This window comes from Scyliorhinus torazame, chromosome 9 (assembly GCF_047496885.1).
Source record: "Scyliorhinus torazame isolate Kashiwa2021f chromosome 9, sScyTor2.1, whole genome shotgun sequence".
Classification (NCBI taxonomy): domain Eukaryota; kingdom Metazoa; phylum Chordata; class Chondrichthyes; order Carcharhiniformes; family Scyliorhinidae; genus Scyliorhinus; species Scyliorhinus torazame.
The window spans coordinates 90,954,938-90,982,009 of record NC_092715.1 but is presented as its reverse complement, the minus strand read 5'-3'; the positions used below and the strand labels follow the sequence as shown (position 1 = coordinate 90,982,009).

Here is a 27,072-nt window from a genome sequence, read left to right as displayed (position 1 = left end):
GCTGGGGAGGGAATTCCAGGATTTTGACCCACCCAGCGACAGACAAGGAATGACAATAGATCACCCAAGTCAATATGGCGAGAGATTTGGAGGGGACACTCCATATTGTGGTGTTCCCAGCTATATGACTCCAGTGTCCTTCTAGCCGGTAGTGGTCGTGGGCTTGGAAAGTACTGCTGAAGGAACCTTAGTGAGATCTTGCAGTATATTCCGTAGATGGTACAAGGGTGTTGGAGCTGCAAACATCCAGGCAAGTGGAGAGTATTCCATTGCACTCCTAACTTGTGCCCTTTAGATAATGGACAGGCTTTTGGGGTGGTGGGGGAGCGAGTGGTGGTCGGGAAGCAAGTTACTTGTCACATGATTCCTAGGCTCTGACCTGTTCTGGTAGCAGTTTTTATATCGCTAGTCCAGTTCAGTTTCTGGTCAACGGTAACCCCTAGGATGTTGAATATGGGGGATTCAGCAATGGTAATGTCATTGAATGTCAAGGAGCAATGGTTAGTTTCTCTCTTGTTGGAGATGGTCATTGCCTGGCACTTGGGTGGCGCAAATGTGACTTGCCACTTGTCAGTCCAAGTCTGGATATTATCCCAAGTCTTGCTGCATTTGAACATAAACTGCTTCAGTATCTGAGGAGTCACGAATGGTGCCAAACACTGTATGGCAGTGTTCTTCAAACTTTTTTTCCGGGGACCCATCTTTACCAACCGGCCAACCTTCGAGACCCAACCCGGCCGACCTTCGGGACCCAACCCGGCCGACCTGAGCGACCCACCATTTTCTCTTACCTTGTTTGCTGCTGATAAAAATGGAGGAAATGGTTTTGGGTCCCTTTGGCCCTCGTACACGCTCTTCCAATGGAACCTGTCGGTGAAGGTGTCGGAAAGTATGGAGTCGCCATCTGTCCAAAGTTCTGCATTTTTTCCCGTTGAATTTTATTAAATAATCCCCCCCCCCCCCCGGAACATGTAAAAAAATAAATAAAAAAATAAAAAATTAAATGAACAAAATAAACGAATAAAACCCCCCCAAACTTGTAAAACAAAAAGCTGCGACCGTTTAAAAAAAATAGCGGATGCACTGCACATGCGCAATCTGACTGAATTTTTTTTACATGTTCGTGGCCATTTTAAAGGCCGCTTGCAGCCGGCGTTATTAAAAGCCGGCAGCTGCGTGGGGATTTGCGCAATCCGGAGCGCTGCGAAGGACGGATCCGCGACCCCACACTGCTGTATGGTGCTTCTATTTGACAGTGAGATCTGGCATTTTGGCAGCAAACGATTACCAGTATAGCTGTGGGTAATTTGGAAGGAAGCTTTCAGATGACGGAAATTAATGAGTGTTATTGCAGCTGCACTCATCCAGTCAAGTGGAGAATATGGTGTGTATTATCAGTCAGTGGGAAATTGAGAAGCAAATATGTAAGGAGATTACAGATAGCTGCAAGAAAAATAGGGTGGTAATAGTTGGGGACTTTAACTTTCCCAACATTGACTGGGACAACATTAATGGCTTGGATGGAGACAAATTTGTTGAGTATATTCAGGGGGAATGTCTCATTCAGTATGTGGATGGCCCATGATCTCTTGGGAAATAAGGAAGGGGAGGTGACAGAAGTGTTAGTTAGGTGTTATGGGCCAGGGATTAGAGAACCCCAAAGTTTATCATGGAGTTCACCTGACCCACAACTTTTAATAGATTGTGGTATGGGGAGCACACGGCCCACTCTACAGGTGTGGTACAGCAGAAATGGAAAAGTATTTTTTAAAAGCAAAACAATGTTCTACGAATTCAAGTTAATCTTTTAAAACATACAGTGAACATCTTAGCAACCATCAGTTCAAATACAACCCCCAAAGAATACAACACTATGTAATGCTTAAGCTGTCCTTTTAACATCCATAAGACTTTAAAAAACCTTCAAAACAGAAAGACATCAGGCTTAACTTCACTGCTCAGAACAGTTACCATGTTGAAATCAGCAAATGAACATGCATAAGCTTGCAGAGATTCACACACATCCTGCTGTGATTGCAGCTTCTCCAAAACTAAAATGAAACCAAACCCATCCTGCAGCAAACGCCTAAAGCGAAAGTAAAAAGCTGACAGACAGCCCAGCTCCACCCACTCTCTGACATCACTGCAGTAATAAACACCCATTCCTTAAAAGGTACTGGAATAATAATATGCCAGGAATAAAAGAATGACTAGGGTAAGAGTAGGGCCAGTCAAGGACAGCAGTGGGAAGTTGTGCGTCGAGTCCGAGGAGATGGGAGAGGCGAGGCGCTAAATGAATATTTTTCGTCGGTATTCACACAGGAAACAGGAAAAAGACAATGTTGTTGAGGAGAATACTGAGATACAGACTACTAGACTAGACGGGATTGAGGTTCATAAGGAGGAGGTGTTAGCAATTCTGGAAAGTGTGAAAATAGATAAGTCCCCTGGGCCGGGTGGGATTTATCCTAGGATTCTCTGGGAAGCTAGGGAGGAGGTTACAGAGACTTTGGCTTTGATCTTTATGTCATTATTGTCCACAGGAATAGTGCCAGAAGACTGGAGGATAGCAAATGTTGTCCCCTTGTTCAAGAAGGGGAGTAGAGACAACCCCGGGAGCTATAGACCAGTGAGCCTTGTATCTGTTGTGGGCAAAGTCTTGAAAAGGATTATAAGAGATAAGATTTATAATCATTTAGAAAGGAATAATTTGATTAGAGATAGTCAACACGGTTTTGTGAAGGGTAGGTCGTGCCTCACAAACCTTATTGACTTCTTTGAGAAGGTGACCAAACAGATGGACGAGGTTAAAGCAGTTGATGTGGTGTATATGGATTTCAGTAAAGCGTTTGATAAAGTCTTCCATGGTAGGCTATTGCAGAAAATACGGAGGCATGGGATTCAGGGTGATTTAGCAGTTTGGATCAGAAATTGGCTAGCTGGAAGAAGACAAAGGGTGGTGGTTGATGGGAAATGTTCAGACTGGAGTCCAGTTACTAGTGGCTGTTTAGCACACTGGGCTAAATCGCTGGCTTTGAAAGCAGACCAAGGCAGGCCAGCAACACCGTTCAATTCCCATACCGGCCTCCTCGAACAGGCGCCGGAATGTGGCGACTAGGAGCTTTTCACAGTCACTTCATTTGAAGCCTACTTGTGACAATAAGCGATTTTCATTTCAAAATACGGAGGCATGGGATTGAGGGTGATTTAGCGGTTTGGATCAGAAATTGGCTAGCTGTAAGAAGACAGTGGTGGTTGATGGTTTTGGGGCCACTGCTGTTTGTCATTTTTATAAATGACCTGGAGGAGGGCGTAGAAGGATGGGTGAGTAAATTTGCGGATGACATTAAAGTCAGTGGAGTTGTGGACAGTGCGGAAGGATGTTACAGATTACAGAGGGACATAGATAAGCTGCAGAGCTGGGCTGAGAAGTGGCAAATGGAGTTTAATGCAGAAAAGTGTGAGGTGATTCATTTTGGAAGGACTAACAGGAATACAGAGTACTGGGCTAATGGTAAGATTCTTGGTAGTGTGGATGAGCAGAGAGATCTCGGTGTGCATGTACATAGATCCCAGAAAGTTGCCACCCAGGTTGAGAGGGTTGTTAAGAAGGCGTACGGTGTGTTAGCTTTTATTGGTAGAGGGATTGAGTTTAGGAGCCATGAGGTTATGTTGCAGCTGTACAAAACTCTGGTGCGGCCGCATTTGGAGTAATGCATGCAGTTCTGGTCGCCGCATTATAGGAAGGATGTGGAAGCATTGGAAAGGGTGCAGAGGAGATTTACCAGGATGTTGCCTGGTATGGAGGGAAGATCTTCTGAGGAAAGGCTGAGGGACTTGAGGCTGTTTCCGTTAGAGAGAAGGTTAAGAGGTGACTTAATTGAGGCATACAAGATGATCAGAGGATTAGATAGGGTGGACAGTGAGAGCCTTTTTCCTCGGACGGTGATGGCTAGCACGAGGGGACATAGCTTTAAATTGAGGGGAGATAGATATAGGGCAGATGTCAGAGGTAGGTTCTTTACTCAGAGAGTAGTAAGGGTGTGGAATGCCCTGCCTGCAACAGTAGTGGACTCGCCAACATTAAGGGCATTTAAATGGTCATTGGATAAACATATGGATGATAATGGAATAGTGTAGATGGGCTTCAGATTGGTTTCACAGGTCGGCGCAACATCGAGGGCCGAAGGGCCTGTACTCTGCTGTAATGTTCTATTCTATTCTATACTCTCACTACAGATATTTATATACACACCCATTTATAAACACCCATTTCTTAAAGATATTCTCACATGACAGATCACTTTGGGACCAGTGACCACAATTCCATTAGTTTTAAGGTCGCTATGGAGAATGATAGGTCTGGCTCAAAAGTTAAAATTCTAAATTGGGGCAAGGCCAATTTTAATTGTATTCGACAGAAACTTTCAAAAGTTGATTGAGCGAGTTTGTTGGCAGGCAAAGGGACAGCTGGTAAGTGGGAGGCTTTCAAAAGTGTGTTAACCAGGGTTCGGGATAAGCACATTCCTTTTAGAGTCAAGGGCAAGGCTGGTAGAAGTAGTGAACCTGGATGACTCGGGATATTGAGGCCCTGGTCAAAAAGGGGGCATATGACATGCATAGGCAGCTAGGATCAAGTGGATCCCTTGAAGAGTATCGAGGTTGTTGGAGTAGAGTTAAGAGAAATCAGGGGGGCAAAAAGGGGGACATGAGATTGCTTTGGCAGATCTCAGACAGCCTCAATTTTCTGCGTACTGGGGAGGGCGAGGTCATATCTGGCCCGGGACGGTGTGCTTGGGGGTGAGTGCGAGACATTGGGTGACTGTGTGGAGATATTTTCCTCCTCACTCTCACCACCACACACCAAGACATGCACCCACTCACTCACCCACAAACATACACTGACCCTCACACCCTGTTGATTTTTATTGCTCTTTTTTAACGTAACCATTTATTGTTATGATTTTGCTATACGTTTGCTCTGAAATTGTTTCTTTCCTTAAAACCCCCAACATTTTTATTCAAATTCAGTTTATTGCTGTGCCAAATCATTCTGAAACTTGCTCATCAGCCTCTTGAATGAGAGAAATATGCAAATGTGACCCCCCCCCCCTCCCCCATGAGCAAGCCTGTTGTGCATCAAGGGAGGTGGATGGATTCTCTCGTTGGCGATGGCCATTTTCTGCAACTTGTGTGGCACGAATGAGTGGCATGAATATTACAGAAAAATTAGGCTGGATACTATCTTTGTTCTCAAGAATAATTCTGGAATTGTGGGAGATTAAGGCTTACTGATGCCTGGTTCCTCAGTTGTGAAGAAAGACCGATGTAAATGGGAAACTTTTCATCATCGAAAGATTTTTTTTAAATCATAAGATATAGTCAAAACATTCACAATTTTGTCAAGTTTTGATGAAATAAGTAACGATAAACTATTATTCCCCTGTTTGGTGAATTCATTAGATGTTCACAAAAAAAAGATTTTGAGATTTATTTTCTGTCTAGAGGCTTATTTGGGCAAGGAATGTATGACCAGACTGTGATTTAAACATACACGATCCTAAAAGGTCTTGACAGGTTTAATATGGAGAGGATGTTTCCTCTTGTGGGAGAATCTAGAACGAAAGGTCATTTTACAAATAAGGGGTCGCCCGATTAAAATGGAGACCATGTGAAATTTTGTCAGTCAGTGTCATGAGTCTTTGGGTCTCTTCCTGAAAAGGAGATGGGAGCAGTCTTTGAATATTTTAAGGAAGATGGATAGATCCTTGGCAAGGGGGGTTATTGAGTTGGGCAGGAAGCAGGTTTAAGGTTAATATATTAGCCAAGATATTATTGAATGGTGAAGCAGGCTTGAGGGACTGAATGATCTACTCCTTTTTCATATGTTCGTATAATATGGGGAAAGAGCATAAGATTGGGGCAAGTGGATACCTCTTTTGATTATCTGGCACTTGCCTTATGACCTTGTGCTGCACAATTCTATGTTCCTGTTGTGGTGGGAAATGTAAATTGTACTGCTTTGCCACATTTCTGATCATCATCTAGATTAATTGCCAGATAGAAGGAGGCCATTTGGCCCATCAAGTCCATGCTGGTTCTACAGCGGCAGTTCAGTCAGTCCTATTTCCATGACAGCTCCTTGACCACTGAACGGCTTTTTGACAGCATGATAGTTCTTTGACAGTTCCTCAACAGCTTGACAGTTCTTTGACAGCTTGAGTTTATGACTTCTTGTGCAGTTATGCTTACTTTTAACAAACCCAAAGGGGGGTACCTTACCTCTGCAAAGCAGTTCCTTGGCTATTCAGATGAATCAACCAAGTTCAGACCTCTTACATGGTCTAATCGGCACACTCCATGCCTGGCCTGCCACAATCCCACTTCAATGGAGCCAGCTGGTGATTTAAAATGGCTGAAGTCTCCATAAACTGTGCCTGTGTAAAGCTTTGCATGACTCCAATGTAACCCCTGTGGAAATGGAAATTGGCATGTTTGGGGGCAGTTTCTAGAATTTCTGATCAGTTCTGGATTTTCACCAGAATGGAGAGGCTCTGCATTGTGGCAAAAATCTGGTCCATTGTCTCCATTTCCATCAATATTCTATGAAGCAACTTCCAAGTCATTACCAGATACTGCGCATAAAAAATGTTCTTCCTCGCATTCCCTTTGTATCTCTTCTTCAAAACGTTAAATGTGTTCCTTAGTCCTTGAGCTATCAGCCAATGAGAACAGTTTTTCCTTGTTTTCCAAATCAAAAATTGTCATAATCTTGTACACCCCTCAACTTCTTTTGTTCCGAGGAGAACAACTCCAATTTTTGTAACCTAACACTGTAGTTAAAATCCTTCATCCCTGGACCATTCTGGTAAATTTCCGTTGCACCCTCGCAAGGCCCCTTGCAACTTTCCTTCAGTTCAGTGATGAGAACTGAGCACAATATTCAAGTTGTGGGCTGATCAACGCTCTACGAAGTTCAACATAAATTTTTTACTTTAATGCTCTGTTCTCGACTGATAAGCCCCCAAATCCTATTTCGAACAACAAAGAACAAAGCAAAGTACAGCACAGGAACAAGCCCTTCAGCCCTCCAATCCTGCGTCGACCATGCTGCCCGTCTAAACTAAAATCTTCTACACTCCGGGGTCCGTATCCCTCTATTCCCATCCTATTCATGTATTTGGCAAGATGCCCCTTAAAAGTCACTATCGTCCCTGCTTCCACCACCTCCTCCGGCAGCGAGTTCCAGGCACACCCTACCCTCTGTTTAAAAAAAAAAAAACCTGCCTCGTACATCTCTAAACCTTGCTCCTCGTACCTTAAACCTATGCCTCCTCGTAATTGACCCCTCTACCCTGGGAAAAAGTCTCGGCAGGCAACATCCTGGTAAATTTCTTCTGCACCCTCTCTAAAGCCTCCACATCCTTCTGGTAGTGTGGCGATCAGAACTGAACACAAAATTCCAAGTGTGGCCTAACTAAGGTTCCATACATCTGCAACATGACTTGCCAATTTTTATACTCAATTCCCCAGCCAAGGAAGGCAAGCATGCCATATGCCTTCTTAACTACCTTCTCCAACTGTGTTGCCCCTTTTCGTGACCTGTGGACCTGTACACCTAGATCTCTCTGACTGTCAATACTCTTGAGGGTTCTACCATTCACTGTATATTCCCTACCTGTATTAGACCTTCCAAAATGCATTACCTCACATTTGTCTGGATTGAACTCCATCTGCCATCTCTCCGCCCAAGTCTCCAAATGATCTAAAACCTGCTGTATCCTCTGACAGTCCTCATCGCTATCCGCGATTCCACCAACCTTTGTGTCGTCTGCAAACTTACTAATCAGTCCAGTTACATTTTCCTGCACTGATCCCTGCGGAACACCACTAGTCACAGCCCTCCAATCGGAAAGCACCCTTCCATTGCTACTCTCTGCCTTCTATGACCGAGCCAATTCTGTATCTATCTTGCCAGCTCACCTCTGATCCCGTGTGACTTCACCTTTTGTACCAGTCTGCCATGAGGGAACTTGTCAAAGGCCTTACTGAAGTGCATATAGACCACATCCACTGTCCTACCTGCATCATTCATCTTTGTGACCTCCTCGAAAAACTCTTATCAAGTTAGTGAGACACGACCTCCCCTTCACACAACCGTGTTGCCTCTCGCTAATACGTCCACTTGCTTCCAAATGGGAGTAGATCCTGTCTCGAAGAATTCTCTCCAGTAATTTCCCTACCACTGACGTGAGGCTCACCGGCCTGTAGTTCACTGGATTATCCTCCTTAAACAAAGGAACAACATTGGCTATTCTCCAGTCCTCCGGGACATCACCTGAAGACAGTGAGGATCCAAAGATTTCTGTCAAGGCCTCAGCAATTTCCTCTCTTGCCTCCTTTAGTATTCTGGGGTAGATCCCATCAGGCTTATCCACCTTAATATTTTTCAAGATGCCCAACACCTCGTCTTTTTGGATCTCAATGTGACCCAGGCTATCTACACACTCTTCTCCAGACTCAACATCCACCAATTCCTTCTCTTTGGTGAATACTAATGCAAGGTATTAATTTAGTACCTCGCCCATTTTAGCCCTCCTGACTCCTTGCTTAAGTTCCTTCCTACTTTCCTTATATTCCACACAGGCTTCGCCTGTTCCCAGCCTTCTAGCCCTGACAAATTACTCCTTTTTCTTTTTGACGAAGCCCACAATATATCTCGTTATCCAAAGTACCTGAAATTTGCTGTATTTATCCTTTTTCCTTTCAACTGACATTTGAAAGCCTCACACATGTCAGATATTGATTTACCCTCACACATCCCCCCCCAATCTAGGTTCTTCAGTTCCCGCCGAATATTGTTACAATTAGCCTTCCCCCAATTTAGCACATTCACCCTAGGACCACTCTTATCCTTGTCCACCAGCACTTTAAAACTTACTGAATTGTGGTCACTGTTCCCCAAATGCTCCCCTCCTGAAACTTCTACCACCTGGCCAGGCTCATTCCCCAATACCAGGTCCAGTACAGCTCCTTCCCTAGTTGGACTATCTACGTATTGTTTTAACAAGCCCTCCTGGATGCTCCTTACAAACTCTGCCCCGTCCAAGCCCCTAGCACTAAGTGAGTCCCAGTCAATATTGGGGAAGTTAAAGTCTCCCATCACAACAACCCTGTTGCTTTTACTCCTTTCCAAAATCTGTCTACCTATCTGCTCCTCTATCTCCTGCTGGCTGTTGGGTGGCCTGTAGCAAACCCCCAACATTGTGACTGCACCCTTCTTATTCCTGAACTCTACCCACATAGCTTCGCTGCCCTCTGAGGTATCCTCCCGCAGTACAGCTGTGATATTCTCCCTAACCAGTAGCGCAACTCCGGCACGCCTCTATCCCGCCTGAAACATCTAAATCCTGGAACGTTTAGCTGCCAATCCTGTCCTTCCCTCAACCAGGTCTCTGTAATGGCAACAGCATCATAGTTCCAAGTACTAATCCAAGCTCGTAAGTTCATCTGCCTTACCTGTTATACTTCTTGCATTAAAACATATGCACTTCAGGCCACCAGTCCCGCTGTTTTCAGCAACATCTCCCTGTCCAACCTGTTCCCTTCAGGGTGAAAAGTAGGAGCAAGAAGCCCCGAGCACCCTGGGATGTCGAGGAACATTCAGGACTGGATAAGAAAGAAAACAGAGGCTTCTAGCAGGTCCTTCGGGAGCTTAATAGGGTGTAGAAAGTGCAGGGGGAAATTAAGCAAGCAATTGGGAGACCAAAGAGGGGGTATGAAAAAGCACTGGTGGTAGGATTAGGAAGAATATTCTGTAAGTAAGAGGATAATCAGAGAAAGAGTTGGGACCAAGAGGGAAATCTGTATGTGGAGCTGGCGGACATGGGCAGGGTGTTAAATCTGTATGTGGAGCTGGCGGACATGGGCAGGGTGTTAAATCTGTATGTGAAGCTGGCGGACATGGGCAGGGTGTTAAATCTGTATATGGAGCTGGCGGACATGGGCAGTGTGTTAAATCTGAATGTGGAGCTGGCAGACATGGGCAGGGTGTTAAATCTGTATGTGGAGCTGGCGGACATGGGCAGGGTGTTAAATCTGTATGTGGAGCTGGCGGACATGGGCAGGGTGTTAAATCTGTATGGGGAGCTGGCGGATGTGGGGAGGGTGTTAAATCTGTATGTGGAGCTGGCGGACATGGGCAGGGTGTTAAATCTGTATGTGAAGCTGGCGGACATGGGCAGGGTGTTAAATCTGTATGTGGAGCTGGCAGACATGGGCAGGGTGTTAAATCTGTATGTGGAGCTGGCGGACATGGGCAGGGTGTTAAACGAGTACTTCATCTGTCTTCACTCAGGAGATCGAGGATGTGGCTGCAGATTTTTTGGGGAGAGATTGAGGTTTTTGAACACTTTGACATGGGGAGTGGGGAGATATTGGCGATTTTAAAAGCGGACTAACTCGAGTCTGGGTGAGCTGTATCCCAGGCTGCAGTTGGAGGCAAGGAAGGGAATTACAGGGGCTCTGACCCAAATTGTAATTCCTCTGGGCATGGGGGATGTGGTTTAACTTTTCAAGAGGTGTGGGAGAGGTAAAGCAGGGAATTACAGAGCGGTGAGGCTCACGTCAGTGGTAGGGAAATCATTGGAAAAGGTCCTGAAGGTTTATCTCCACTTGGAGAGGCGTGGTTTGATCAGGAATAGTTAGCATGGCTTTGTCACGCGGAGGCCATGCCTAACAGATTTGATTGAATGTTTTGAGGAGGTTAGTTTGAGTATGGTGCAGTTGGTGTTGTTTGTATGGATTTCAGCAAAGCCTTTGACAAGATCCCACGTGGGACACTCCGAAGGAAGGTAAGGCGCCCAGGGTAACTTGGCAAGCTGGATCCAAAACGCCCCCCCCCCCCCCCCTTGCAGAGAGCTGACACGAACAGGAGGGGCATGGATAGGCTGCAAAGAAACATAGATAGGATGCAGAGCTGGGTTGAGAAGTGGCAGATGGAAATTAACCCTGAAAAGTGTGAGGTTGTTCATTTTGAAAGGACAAATATGAATGCGGAATACAGGGTTAACGGTAGGGTTCTTGGCAGTGTGGAGGAGCAGAGAGATCTTGGGGTCTATGTTCATAGATCTTTGAAAGTTGCCACTCAAGTGGATAGAGCTATGAAGAAGGCCTATGGCGTGCTAGCGTTCATTAGCAGAGGGATTGAATTTAAGAGCCGTGAGGTGATGATGCAGCTGTAAAAAACCTTGGTAAGACCACATTTGGAGAACTGTGTGCAGTTCTGGTCGCCTCATTTTAGGAAGGATGTGGAAGCTTTGGAAAAGGTGCAAAGGAGATTTACCAGGATGTTGCCTGGAATGGAGAGTAGGTCTTACGAGGAAAGATGAGGGTGCTAGGCTTTTTCTCATTAGAAAGGAGAAGGATGAGGGGCGACTTGATAGAGGTTTATAAGATGATCAGGGGAATAGATAGAGTAGACAGTCAGAGACTTTTTCCCCTGTGGAACAAACCATTACAAGGGGACATAAATTTAAGGGGAATGGTGGAAGATATAGGGGGGGGATGTCAGAGGTAGGTTCTTTACCCAGAGAGTAGTGGAGGCATGGAATGCACTGCCTGTGGAAGTAGTTGAGTCGGAAACATCAGGGACCTCCAAGCGCTATTGGATAGGTACGTGGATTACGGTAGAATGATGGGGTGTAGATTAATTTGTTCTTAATCTAGGACAAAAGTTCGGCACAACATCGTGGACCGAAGGGCCTGTTCTGTGCTGTATTTTTCTATATTCTATTCTATATTCTTCCTCAGAGCCATACTGGCCCTATTCCTTAGTTCACCCTCAATTTTTTCACCTTCTGACCTATTGCTCCGGTACCCATCTCCCTGCCATACTAGTTAAACCCTTCCGTGTAACTCTCGCAAACCACGCGGCCAGGATATTTGTGCCTCCCCAGTTTAGATGCAACACGTCCTTATATAGGTCACACCTGCCTCGGAAGAGCTCCCAGTGGTCCAGATAACTGAAACCCTCCCTCCTACACCAGCTGTTTAGCCACGTGTTTAGCTGCTCTATCTTCCTATTTTTGCTAGCTACATTGTCAATATGCCCTGCCATGTTCAAAGATCTATCTACATGGACCCCAGGTCCCTCTGTCCCTACACACTCTTTCTAATACCATGTCATTAAATCTACATTACTTTTCTGCTCATTCAGCTAGTCTATCGTGCTGTAGCCAGTTAGTAGCATCCTCGCTGTCTGGAAAACCTTCCAGGTTATCAGCAAATTTTGAACATTTTATTCTGGATTCCAATATCTGATTTTTAAAAAATATTGTTCTTGTGTGAATCACTGGCAAGGCCAGCATTTAGTTACCCCCTTGATTGCTCTTGGAGAAGGTGGTGGAGAGCCATCTTCTTGATCAGCTGCAGTCAATGTGTAGGTACACACACAGTGCTGTTCGGAAGGTTTTTTTTAGGATTTTGACCCAGTGACTGAAGGAACAGTGACATAGCTCCAAGTCAGAATGGTGTGTGACTTGGAGTGGACCTTGGAATTGCTGCTGTTCGTGTGTGTCTGCCCATGTCCTCCTGGGTGGGAGAGGTCACAGGTTAAGAAGGTGCTGTCAAAGGAGCATTGGTGACTTGTTGCGCTGCATCTTGCAGATGAAACACACTGCAGCCACTATCTGTCGGTGGAGGAGGGAATGAATTTTTATGGCCAATCAAAGCGGGCTGCTTCGTCCTTGTTGGTGTCGAGAATCTTGAGTGTTGTTGGAGCTGCATTTTTCCAGACAATTGGAAAGTATTACACCATATTCCTCACTTGTGCATTGTAGATGGTGGACAGGCTTTGGGGAGTCAGAAGGTTAGTTACTCGGGGCAGAATTCCCAACCATGGTATTTATATAAGAACAGAATGACTTCTGGTGGTGGCATGTTAGAGGGAGGTTGCACATAAGGTAGCTATGACCAGGATCTGCGTTTTCTCGACGTCTTAGCTCGGGTTTTGGCGGGTGACTTTCGCAGGAAAACATTGTGGATAGATACTACAGGGACTCCGCACTGAACTCATGCCAAAGGGGGAGGGGACAAAAACCAAGAAACCCAAAGTGGACAGTTCTTCGGCAGACTTCGAGGCCTCGCGTTGTTCCGCTGCAGAGCAAATGGCGACAGGAGAGCTACAGGTGTCGGCCATGCCAATTACTGTGAACATGCTCTTGGACGTGCTGACGATGCATTTCGAAAAGCAGTGGAGTTGGTGTCGGAGGGATTGCGCAAGTCAATAGAGGAAGCGCTGGGCCCTATCTGGGTGGAGCTTGATAAGACTTGAGGCGGTGAAGAAGCATGGCATAGTGCTGGAGGGTGCAGAGAAGTCGCTGACGAGGCAAAGCGAGCAGCTTGAGTTGTTAGAAGCCGAGGTGGCGGTGGTGGCCGATGAGAACGAAGTTGAAGACTCAGGTTGACGACCTTGAAAATCAAATAAGGAGGCAGAACGTCAGTCATTGGGTTGTCGGAGGGGTTAGGTGGCCCAAATCCCATTGAATATCTACCACAGATGCTTTGATAAATGGTGAACAATGATGGTCTCTTCCTGTCCCGTGCTGGACAGGAGCCCACTGAAAGCTTCGGCAAAAGGCTTGACTGAATGACCCGCCTTGTGCGATCATTATTCGGTTTCATAGCTTTCGAGATGAAGAGAAGGTCTTGAAGTGAGTCAAAGAGCACAGATTCGAAGTGGGAAGGAAGCCTTGAAAGAATCTAGCAGGATATGGGGGCAGAGATGGCGAGGAAGCGGGTGGCATTTACCAAGGTGAAGGCCGCTTCACAACACGAGGGAGAGATCAGACAGGTGGAGGGATGCCAGACTTGTTGTTTTGACCTCCTCCCTTTCAGGGGTTGCACTGCACCCCACTCTTTAGCGCACTAGCATATTTGCCAGTGTGGTGCCCCCCTGTGGTAGTCAGCACTGTTGTATTATATTGTATATATGGGTATTACGGTAAGGCCCCTGCACTACAGGTACGGGGGTAGATCCCTGCCTGCTGGCTCCGCCCAGGAGGCGGAGTATAAATGTGTGTGCTCTCCAAACAGTAGTCATTTCGTAAGCTGCTGTAGGAGGCCACCCATCTCTGTAATAAAGCCTCGATTACATTCTAATCTTGTCTCCTCGTAATTCCGTAGTGCATCAATTTATTACAGAGAGATTTTTCAGAGATGGACCTCTGCAACAAGCCTGATCGCCTGCAGCTGCATCCTCAAGCAGACAACGCCAAAAAGGACTTCCAACATTGGCTAGCTTGCTTAGAAGCATACATCGGGTCTGCGCCAGACCCAATCTCAGAAGCACAGAAACTCCAGATTCTGTACACGCGGCTGAGCTCCAACGTTTTTCCCCTCGTCCAGGACGCGCCTACCTACGCAGAGGCCATGGCGCAACTGAAGGAGAATTACGCTCAGCAGACCAACAAGATCTACGCCAGGCACCTCCTATCCACGCAGCATCAACTTCCCGGTGAGTCTGTGGAAGATTTCTGGCGTGCCCTGGTGAGAGACTGCGACTGCCAGGCCATTTCGGCCACTGAACATTTGAACCTGCTAATGAGGGACGCGTTCATTACGGGCATAGGGTCTGACTACATCCGCCAGCGCCTCCAGAAGGGGCCACGCTTGACCTCGCAGCGACCAAGAAACTTGCGTTCTCGCTCACGGTCGCCTCACGCAACGTACAGGCTAATGCCCCCGACTGCACGCACCCCCCCCCCCCCCCCCCCCCCCCCCGTGCATCGTGGACCCTGCCAGCGGCCACCCCATCGTGGACCACATCAGCGACTGCCCTCCGCCAACCCCACACCTGCGCCGCGCGGCAGCCAACCAACCCCGGGGGATTCTGCGGACAGATAAAACACCCCCGGCAGCACTGCCCGGTGCGAAGCGCGCTCTGCAAGGCCTGTGGCAAGAAGGGACATTTCGCTGCAGTGTGCCAGGCCCGCTCAATCGCCGCTATTGTCCCGGCACCCCCGACGTGTGGCCAGTTGGCGCCGCCATCTTACCCTCTTCCTCAGACCACGTGCGGCCCGTGGGCGCCACCATCTTGCTTGCCTCCGAACCAATGGGCACCGCCATCTTACCTGCCGCAGGACCCGTGCGGCCCGTGGGCGCCGCCATCTTACCCGCACAGTCTCGACCGCACAACCTCGCGACCGCTTCGACAAACGTGAAGGTCGACGGGCATCAGATATCCTGCCTTCTGGACTCCGGGAGCACAGAGCTTCATCCACTCCGATACGGTAAGGTGCTGCTCCCTCGCGGTACACCCCGCTAACCAAAGAATCTCCCTGGCCTCCGGATCCCATTCCGTGGCGATCCGGGGGTACTGCATCGCCACCCTCGCCGTCCAGGGCGTAGAGTTCAGCGGCTTCCGGCTCTATGTCCTCCCCAACCTCTGCGCTGCCTTGCTACTTAGCCTGGACTTCCAGTGCACCCTCCAGAGCCAAACCCTGATATTTGGCGTGCCCCTACCACCCCTTACTGTTTGCGGCTGTGCGACCCTTAAGGTCGACCCGCCTTCCCTGTTTGCAAACCTCACCCCGGATTGCAAACCCGTCGCCACCAGGAGCAGACGGTACAGCGCCCAGGACAGGACCTTCATCACGTCTGAGGTCCAGCGGCTGCTGCGGGAAGGCATCATCGAGGCCAGCAACAGCCCCTGGAGAGCCCAAGTGGTAGTGGTGAAAACCGAGGAGAAAAACAGGATGGTCGTTGACTAGAGTCAGACCATCAATCGGTACACGCAACTCAACGCTTATCCCCTCCCACGCATATCTGATATGGTCAATCAGATTGCACAGTACCGGGTCTTCTCGACAGTGGACCTGAAATCTGCCTACCACGAGCTCCCCATCCGTAAGGCGGACCGCCCATACACTGCGTTTGAAGCAAACGGCCACCTTTACCATTTCCTTCGGGTTCCCTTCGGCGTCACCAACGGGGTCTCGGCCTTCCAATGGGAGATGGACCGAATGGTTGGCCGGTACGGGCTGCGGGCCACTTTCCCGTACCTGGACAACGTCACCATCTGCGGCCACGACCAGCAGGACCACAACACTAACCGTTCCACATTTCTCCACACCGCCACTCCTCAACCTAACTTACAACATGAAGTGTGTGTTCAGCACGAACCGATTAGCCATCCTCGGCTATGTGGTTCAGAACGGAGTTCTCGGGCCCGACCCCGATCGCATGCGCCCCCTCATGGAACTCCCCCTCCCCCAGTGCTCCAAGGCCCTCAAACGATGCCTGGGGTTCTTTTCGTATTACGCCCAGTGGGTCCCAAACTATGCGGACAAGGCCCGCCCACTCATTCAATCCACCCCTTTCCCACTGACGGCCGAGGCTCATCGGGCCTTCAACCGTATCAAGGCCGACATCGCCAAGGCCGCGATGTACGCGGTCGACGAGACGCTCCCCTTCCAAGTCGTGAGTGATGCATCGGACGTCGCTCTGGCCGCCACCCTCAACCAGGCAGGCCCGTGGCATTCTTTTCCTGCACCCTCCATGCCTCCGAAATTCGGCACTCCTCTGTCGAAAAGGAGGCCCAAGCGATCGATGAAGCTGTGCGACATTGGAGGCATTACCTGGCCGACAGGAGATTCACTCTCCTCACTGACCAACGGTCGGTTGCCTTCATGTTTAACAACACACAGCGGGGTAAGATCAAAAATGATAAAATCTTGAGGTGGAGGATCGAGCTCTCCACCTACAATTACGGGATTTTGTATTGCCCCGGTAAGTTCAACGAGTCCCCCAATGCCCTGTTCCGAGGTACATGTGCCAGCGGACCCTGCACAACGATCTCTGTCACCTGGGAGTCACCCGCTTTTTACCACTTCTCAAGGGCCCTCAATCTGCCCTACTCCATTGAGGAAGTCAGGGCTATCACCAGAGACTACCACGTCTGCACAGACTGTAAACCGCACTTCTACTGGCCAGACCGTGCGCGCCTGGTGAAGGCCTACCGCCCCTTTGAACGCCTCAGCGTGGACTTCAAAGGGCCCCTCCCCTCCACCGATCGCAACACGTACTTTCTTAATGTGGTCGACGCGTATTCCCAATTCCCCTTCGCCGTCCCATGCCCCGATATGATGTCTGCCACCGTCATCAAAGCTGTCAACACCCCTTTCGCTCTGTTCGGTTTCCCCACCTACATCCACAATGACCGGGGATCCTCATTTATGAGCGAGGAGCTGCGCCAGTACCTGCTCAACAGGGGCATTGCCTCGAGCAGGACGACCAGCTACAACCCCAGGGGAAACGGGCAGGTGGAGCAGGAGAGTGGGACGGTCTGGAGGGCCGTCCAGCTGGTCCTACGGTCCAGAAATCCCCCGGCCTCCCGCTGGCAGGCGGTCCTCCCTGACGCACTTCACTCCATTCGGTCGCTCCTGTGCACCGCGACCAACGAAACCCCCCATGAACGTCTCTTTGCCTTCCCCAGGAAGTCCACCTCCGGGGTTTCGCTCCCAACGTGGCTGGCAGCTCCAGGACCCATTCTCCTCCGCAAGCACGTGAGGCTCCACAAGGCGGACCCGTTGGTTGAGAGAGTACAGCTACTCCATGCGAACCTGCAGTACGCCTACGTAGCGTACCCCGACGGCTGCCAAGACACAGTCTCCCTCAGGGATCTGGCACCAGCTGGGTCCTCCCCCCCCCCCCCCCCCCCCCCCCCCCCCCGCCCCGGCGCACCCCACCGCAGCCCCCGCTCCAGGACAATCCGTTCTCCCCTTTCTTCCACCCGGGGATGAAGAGGATTTTGACACGCTCCTGGAGTCACTGAAGACAAAGCCGACGCCCAAGTCGCCACCAGCACTGTGGCGCTCTCAACGACAGATCAAGGAGCCCGATCGTCTGAATTTGTAACCTTCTCTGTCATTTTAAGACCAATCTGTATGTATATAGTTTTCCACCCCCCCCCCCCCCCCCCGCTGGACTCATTTTTAACAGGGGGTGAATGTGGTAATCACCACTGTTATATTGTATATATGGGTATTACGGTAAGGCCCCTGTACTTCAGGTACGGGGATGGATCCCCGCCTGCTGGCTCCGCCCAGGAGGCGGAGTATAAATGTGGGTGCTCTCCGAACAGCAGCCATTTCGAAAGCTGCTGTAAGAGGCCACACACCTGTGTAATAAAGCCTTGATTACATTCCACTCTCGTCTCGGTGTAATTGATAGTGCACCCCCCCCCCCGGCTGAGCAAGTGTTCAGCCTAGAGTACAAATATACACTGTTCATGATCCATAGAATTCCTCTATTGTTGGCTTTGCAGTCTGTTCTGGAGGAACTCATCAGCATTTTCCAGTGTGTTAAAATGTTACTCGTTGCCGTACGTTACCCTCGTTCTTAAATAAAGCCAGCTTGGCCCATTGAACTCAGTCCTGCGCTTGGCCAGGTTGTCCCCAATGTTCTGATAGATTTGGATTGTAATTCCCTTCCATTTACAGGACCGCTCATTTGATTTGATTTATTGTCTATTGTCACATGTACCGAAGTACAGTGAAAAGTATTTTTCTGCGGCCGAGGCAATGTACACAGTACGTACATAGTAGACAAAAGAATAATCAACAAAGAACATTGACAAATGGTATATCGACAAACAGTGATTGGTTACAGTGCGGAACAAGGAGCCAAACGAAGCAAATACATGAGGAAGAACAGCATAGGGCGTCGTGAATAGTGTTCTTACAGGGAACAGATCAGTCCGAGGGGGAGTCGTTGAGGAGTCTTGTAGCTGTGGGGAAGAAGCTGTTCCTATGTCTGGATGTACGAGTCTTCAGACTTCTGTACTTCTGCCTGATGGAGGGGTCTGTAAGAAGGCAATGCTCGGGTGGGAGGGGTCTCTGATAATGCTGTCTGCCTTCCTGAACATAGACCATAGAACATTACAGCGCAGTACAGGCCCTTCAGCCCTCGATGTTGCGCCGACCTGTGAAACCACTCTAAAGCCCATCTACAGTATTCCCTTATCGTCCATATGTCTATCCAATGACCATTTGAATGCCCTTAGTGTTGACGAGTCCACGACTGTTGCAGGCAGGGCATTCCACGCCCTGACTACTCTCTGAGTAAAGAACCTACCTCTGACATCTGTCCTATATCTCCCCTCAATTTAAAGCTATGTCCCCTCGTGCTAGACATCACCATCCGAGGAAAAAGGCTCTCACTGTCCACCCTATCCAATCCTCTGATCATCTTATATGCCTCAATTAAGTCACCTCTTAAGCTTCTTCTCTCTAACGAAACCAGCCTAACGTCCCTCAGCCTTTCCTCATAAGATCTTCCCTCCATACCAGGCAACATTCTGGTGTATCTCCTCTGCACCCTTTCCAATGCTTCCACATCATTCCTATAATGCGGCGACCAGAATTGCACGCAATACTCCAAATGTGGCCGCACCAGAGTTTTGTACAGCTGCAACATGACCTCATGGCTCCGAAACTCAATCCCTCTACCAATAAAAGCTAACACACCGTACGCCTTCTTAACAACCCTCTCAACCTGGGTGGCAACTTTCAGGGATCTATGTACATAGAACATAGAAAATACAGCACAGAACAGGCCCTTCGGCCCACGATGTTGTGCCGAACCTTTGTCCTAGATTAATCATAGATTATCATTTAATTTACAGTGCAGAAGGAGGCCATTCGGCCCTTCGAGTCTGCACCGGCTCTTGGAAAGAGCACCCCACCCAAACTCAACACCTCCACCCAACACCAAGGGCAATTTGGACATTAAGGGCAATTTATCATTGGCCAATTCACCTAACCCGCACATCTTTGGATTGTGGGAGGAAACCGGAGCACCCGGAGGAAACCCACGCAGACACGGGGAGGACGTGCAGACTCCGCACAGACAGTGACCCAAGCCGGAATCGAACCTGGGACCCTGGAGCTGTGAAGCAATTGTGCTATCCACAATGCTACCGTGCTGCCCTTGAGAACAAATAAATCTACACTATATCATTTTACCGTAATCCATGTACCTATCCAATAGCTGCTTGAAGGTCCCTAATGTTTCCGACTCAACTACTTCCACAGGCAGTGCATTCCATGCCCCCACTACTCTCTGGGTAAAGAACCTACCTCTGATATCCCTCCTATATCTTCCACCTTTCACCTTAAATTTATGTCCCCTTGTAATGGTTTGTTCCACCCGGGGAAAAAGTCTCTGACTGTCTACTCTATCTATTCCCCTGATCATCTTATAAACCTCTATCAAGTCGCCCCTCATCCTTCTCCGTTCTAATGAGAAAAGGCCTAGCACCCTCAACCTTTCCTCGTAAGACCTACTCTCCATTCCAGGCAACATCCTGGTAAATCTTCTTTGCACCTTTTCCAAAGCTTCCACATCCTTCCTAAAATGAGGCGACCAGAACTGTACACAGTACTCCAAATGTGGCCTTACCAAGGTTTTGTACAGCTGCATCATCACCTCACGGCTCTTAAATTCAATCCCTCTGTTAATGAACGCGAGCACACCATAGGCCTTCTTCACAGCTCTATCCACTTGAGTGGCAACTTTCAAAGATGTATGAACATAGACCCCAAGATCTCTCTGCTCCTCCACATTGCCAAGAACTCTACCGTTAACCCTGTATTCCGCATTCATATTTGTCCTTCCAAAATGGACAACCTCACACTTTTCAGGGTTAAACTCCATCTGCCACTTCTCAGCCCAGCTCTGCATCCTATCTATGTCTCTTTGCAGCCGACAACAGCCCTCCTTACTATCCACAACTCCACCAATCTTCGTATCGTCTGCAAATTTACTGACCCACCCTTCAACTCCCTCATCCAAGTCATTAATGAAAATCACAAACAGCAGAGGACCCAGAACGGATCCCTGCGGTACGCCACTGGTAACTGGGATCCAGGCTGAATATTTGCCATCCACCACCAGTCTCTGACTTCTATCGGTTAGCCAGTTCGTTATCCAACTGGCCAAATTTCCCACTATCCCATGCCTCCTTACTTTCTGCATAAGCCAACCATGGGGAACTTTATCAAATGCCTTACTAAAATCCATGTACACTACATCCACTGCTTTACCTTCATCCACATGCTTGGTCACCTCCTCAAAGAATTCAATAAGATTTGTAAGGCAAGACCTACCCCTCACAAATCCGTGCTGACTATCCCTAATCAAGCAGTGTCTTTCCAGATGCTCAGAAATCCTATCCTTCAGTACCCTTTCCATGACTTTGCCTACCACCGAAGTAAGACTAACTGGCCTGTAATTCCCAGGGTTATCCCTAGTTCCTTTTTTGAACAGGGGCACGACATTCGCCACTCTCCAATCCCCTGGTACCACCCCTGTTGACAGTGAGGACGAAAAGATCATTGCCAACGGCTCTGCAATTTCATCTCTTGCTTCCCATAGAATCCTTGGATATATCCCGTCAGGCCCGGAGGACTTGTCTATCCTCAAGTTTTTCAAAATGCCCAACACATCTTCCTTCCTAACAAGTATTTCCTCGAGCTTACCAATCTGTTTCACACTGTCCTCTCCAACAATACCGCCCCTCTCATTTGTAAATACAGAAGAAAAGTACTCGTTCAAGACCTCTCCTATCTCTTCAGACTCAATACACAATCTCCCGCTACTGTCCTTGGTCGGACCTACCCTCGCTCTAGTCATTCTCATATTTCTCACATATGTGTAAAAGGCCTTGGGGTTTTCCTTGATCCTACCCGCCAAAGATTGTTCATGCCCTCTCTTAGCTCTCCTAATCCCTTTCTTCAGTTCCCTCCTGGCTATCTTGTATCCCTCCAATGCCCTGTCTGAACCTTGTTTCCTCAGCCTTACATAAGTCACCTTTTTCCTCTTAACAAGACATTCAACCTCTCTTGTCAACCATGGTTCCCTCACTCGACCATCTCTTCCCTGCCTGACAGGGACATACATATCAAGGACACGTAGCACCTGTTCCTTGAACAAGTTCCACATTTCACTTGTGTCCTTCCCTGCCAGCCTATGTTCCCAACTTATGCACTTCAATTCTTGTCTGACAACATCATATTTACCCTTCCCCCAATTGTAAACCTTGCCCTGTTGCACGTACCTATCCCTCTCCATTACTAAAGTGAAAGTCACAGAATTGTGGTCACTATCTCCAAAATGCTCCCCCACTAACAAATCTATCACTTGCCCTGGCTCATTATCCAGTACTAAATCCAATATTGCCCCTCCTCTGGTCGGACAATCTACATACTGTGTTAGAAAAGCTTCCTGGACACACTGCACAAACACCACCCCATCCAAACTATTTGATCTAAAGAGTTTCCACTCAATATTTGGGAAGTTAAAGTCGCCCATGACTACTACCCTATGACTTCTGCACCTTTCCAAAATCTGTTTCCCAATCTGTTCCTCCACATCTCTGCTACTATTGGGGGGCCTATAGAAAACTCCTAACAAGGTGACTGCTCCTTTCCTATTTCTGACTTCAACCCATACTACCTCAATAGGTGATACTCCTCGAACTGCCTTTCTGCAGCTGTTATACTATCTCTAATTAATAATGCCACCCCCCCCCCCCCCACACCTCTTTTACCACCCTCCCTAATCTTATTGAAACATCTATAACCAGGGACCTCCAACAACCATTTCTGCCCCTCTTCTATCCAAGTTTCCGTGATGGCCACCACATCGTAGTCCCAAGTACCGATCCATGCCTTAAGTTCACCCACCTTATTCCTGATGCTTCTTGCGTTGAAGTATACACACTTCAACCCATCTCCGTGCCTGCAAGTACTCTCCTTTGTCAGTGTTCCCTTCCCCACTGCCTCATTACACGCTTTGGCGTCCTGAATATCGGCTACCTTAGTTGCTGGACTACAAATCCGGTTCCCATTCCCCTGCCAAATTAGTTTAAACCCTCCCGAAGAGTACTAGAAAACCTCCCTCCCAGGATATTGGTGCCCCTCTGGTTCAGATGCAACCCGTCCTGCTTGTACAGGTCCCACCTTCCCCAGAATGCGCTCCAATTATTCAAATACCTGAAGCCCTCCCTCCTACACCATTCCTGCAGCCACGTGTTCAACTGCACTCTCTCCCTATTCCTCGCCTCGCTATCACGTGGCACCGGCAACAAACCAGAGATGACAACTCTGTCTGTCCTGGCTTTTAACTTCCAGCCTAACTCCCTAAACTTGTTTATTACCTCCACACCCCTTTTCCTACCTATGTCGTTGGTACCAATGTGCACCACGACTTCTGGCTGCTCACCCTCCCCCTTAAGGATCCTGAAGACACGATCCGAGACATCCCTGGCCCTGGCACCCGGGAGGCAACATACCTTCCGGGAGTCTCGCTCGCGACCACAGAATCTCCTATCTATTCCCCTAACCATTGAATCTCCTACAACTATTGCTTTTCTATTCTCTCCCCTTCCCTTCTGAGCCCCAGAGCCAGACTCCGTGACAGAGACCTGGCCGTGAGGGCCTTCCCCCGGTAGGTCATCCCCCCCAACAGCATCCAAAATGGTATACTTGTTTTGAAGGGGAACGGCCACGAGGGATCCCTGCACTTTCTGCCTGTTTGTTTTTTTCCCCCTGACTGTAACCCAGCTATTCTTGTCCTGTACCTTGGATGTGGTTACCTCCTTGTAACTCTTCTCAATCACCCCCTCTGCCTCCCGGATGATCCGAAGTTCATCCAGCTCCAGTTCCCTAACACGGTCTTTGAGGAGCTGAAGTTGGGTGCACTTCCCGCAGGTATAGTCAGTGGGGACACCGGTGGTATCCCTCACCACCCACATCCTACAGGAGGAGCATGTAACTGGCCTAGCCTCCATCCCCTCTTACCTGACAGACTATAGCTGCCCTGTGGACCAACTAGATCTCCGCCCTCCGACTCTGCTCCCAGTCAGCTACACTTTCTGTAAACTCCTGGCTCTCTTCGCACTCTTTGCGGAAATGTCGGAAACAAAATGAAAGGAGCACCTTACTCCCTCCTCACCTAACTCCCTCGGTCACCAAACTCTTACTATAGCACTCAAAAAGCACCAAATTCAGCACTCCCTCGGTCACCAAACTTACTATAGCACTCAAAAAGCACCAAATTCAGCACTCCCTCGGTCACCAACCTCTTACTATAGCACTCAAAAAGCACCAAATTCAGCACTCAGTGGACCATGGACTCATGGACACTGAGATCTCTCTGCTCATCCACACTGCCAAGAATCTTACCATTAGCCCAGTACTCTGTCTTCCTGTTATTCCTGCCAAAATGAATCACATCACACTTTTCTGCATTAAACTCCATTTGCTACCTCTCAGCCCAGCGCTGCAGCTTATCTATGTCCCTCTGTAACTTGTAACATCCGCACTGTCCACAACTCCACCGACTTTAGTGTCATCTGCAAATTTACTCACCCATCCTTCTACGCCCTCCTCCAGGTCATTTATAAAAATGACAAACAGCAGTGGCCCCAAAACAGATCCTTGTGGTACATCACTAGTAACTGGACTCCAGCCTGAACATTTCCCATCAACCACCACCCTTTGTCTTCCAGCTAGCCAATTTCATTTCCAAACTGCTAAATCACCCTGAATCCCATGCCTCCGTATTTTCTGCAGTAGCCTACCGTGGGGAACCTTATCAAACGCTTTACTGAAATCCATATACACCACATCAACTGATTTACCTTCATCCACGTGTTTGGTCACCTTCTCTAAGAACTCAATAAGGTTTGTGAGGCACAACCTACCCTTCACAAAACCGTGTTGACTATCTCTAATCAAATTATTCCTTTCCAGATTATTATACATCCTATCTCTTATAAACCTTTCCAAGATTTTGCCCACAACAGAAGTAAGGCTCACTGGTCTATAGTTACTGGGGTTGTCTCTACTCCCCTTCTTGAACAAAGGGACAACATTTTTTATCCATCAGTCTTCTGGCATTATTCCTGCAGACAAAGATGACTTAAAGATCAAAGCCAAAGGCTCAGCAATTTCCTCCCTAGCTTCCCAGAGAATCCTAGGATAAATCCCATCTGGCCCAGGGGACTTATCTATTTTCACACCTTCCAGAATTGCTAACACCTCCTCCTTATGAACCTCAAGCCCTTCTAGTCTAGTAGCCTGAATCCCAGTATTCTCCTCTACAACATTGTCTTTTTCTTGTGTGAATACTGACGAAAAATATTCATTTAGCCCCTCTCCTATCTCCTCGGACTCCAAGCACAACTTCCCACTACTGTTCTTGACGGGCCCTACTCTTACCCTAATCATTTGTTTATTCCTGACATAGCTATAGAAAGCTTTTGGGTTATCCTTGATCCTACCTGCCAAAGACTTCTCATGTCCCCTCCTGGCCCTTCTTGGCTCTCTCTTTAGGTCCTTCCTAGCTAACTTGTAACTCTCGAGCGCCCTAACTGAACCTTCATGTCTCATCTTTACATAAGCTTCCTTCTTCCTCTTGACAAGTGTTTCGACTGCTTTAGTAAACCACGGTTCCCTTGCTCGACCACTTCCTCCCTGCCTGACAGGTACATACTTATCAAGGACACGCAGTAGCTGTTCCTTGAACAAGCTCCACATTTCCATTGTGCCCATCCCCTGCAGTTTTCCTCTCCACCCGATGCATCCTAAGTCTTGCCTCATCGCATCATAATTGCCTTTCCCCCAGATATAACTCTTGCCCTGCGGTATATACCTATCCCTTTCCATCACTAAAGTAAACGTAATCAAATTGTGGTCACTATCACCAAAGTGCTCACCTACCTCCAAATCATCTAACACCTGTCCTGGTTCATTACCCAGTACCAAATCCAATATGACCTCGCCTCTCGTTGGCCTATCCACATACTGTGTCAGGAAACCCTCCTGCACACATTGGACAAAATTAGACCCATCTAAAGTACTCTAACCATAGCGTTTCCAGTCAATATTTGGAACGTTAAAGTCCCCCATAACAACTACCCTGTTGCTTTCGCTCCTATCCAGAATCATCTTTGCAATCCTTTCCTCTACGTCTCTGGAACTTTTCGGAGGCCTATAGAAAACCCCTAACAGGGTGACCTCTCCTTTCCTGTTTCTAACCTCAGCCCATACTAGCTCAGTCGACGAGTCCTCATCAAACGTCCTTTCTGCCATCGTAATACTGTCCTTGACTAATAATGCCACCCCTCCCCCTCTTTTACCACCTTCCCTGAGCTGACTGAAATATCTAAACCCCGGCACCTGCAACAACCATTCCTGTTCCTGCTCTATCCATGTCTCCGAAATGGCCACAACATCGAAGTCCCAGGTACCAACCCATGCCGCAAGTTCACCCACCTTATTCCGGATGCTCCTGGCATTGAAGAAGACACACTTTAAACCACCTTCCTGCCTGCCGGTCCACTCCTGCAACTTTGAAACCTTACTCATGACCTCACTACTCTCAACCTCCTATATACTGGAGCTACAATTCAGGTTCCCAAGCCCCTGCTGAACTAGTTTAAACCCTCCCGAAGAGCATTAGCAAATTTCCCCCCCAGGATATTGGTACCCCTCTGGTCCAGGTGTAGACCATCCCGTTTGTAGAGGTCCCACTGACCCCAGAATGAGCCCCAATTATCCAGAAATCTGAAGCCCTCCTGCACGATCCCTGTAGCCACGTGTTCAACTCCTCTCTCTCCCTATTCGTCGTCTCGCTATCACGTGGCACGGGTAACAACCCAGAGATAATAACTCTGTGCTAGATCTAAGTTTCCACCCTAGCTCCCTGAATTCCTGCCTTACATCCCTATCCCTTTTCCTATCTGTCGTTGGTACCTATGTGGACCACGACTTGGGGCTGCTCTCCCTCCCCCTTCAGGGTCCCGAAAGCACGATCTGAGACATCACGCACCCTGGCACCTGGGAGGCAACACACCAACCGTGAGTCTCTCTCGTTCCCACAGAATCTCCTATCTATCCCCCTAACTATGGACTCTCCACTGACTAATGCTCTACTCCTCTCCCCCCTTCCCTTCTGAGCAACAGGGACAGACTCTGTGCCAGAGACCTGTACCCCATGGCTTACCCC

At 48.4% G+C, this 27,072-nt stretch overlaps 1 protein-coding gene across 1 annotated transcript in view; it reads left to right on the top strand.

The window, feature by feature from the left end:
• mblac2 (metallo-beta-lactamase domain containing 2) overlaps positions 1-27,072 on the top strand; it is a 39,639-nt gene that overhangs the window by 1,161 nt on the left and 11,406 nt on the right. The gene's annotated exons all lie outside the window — the stretch shown is intronic.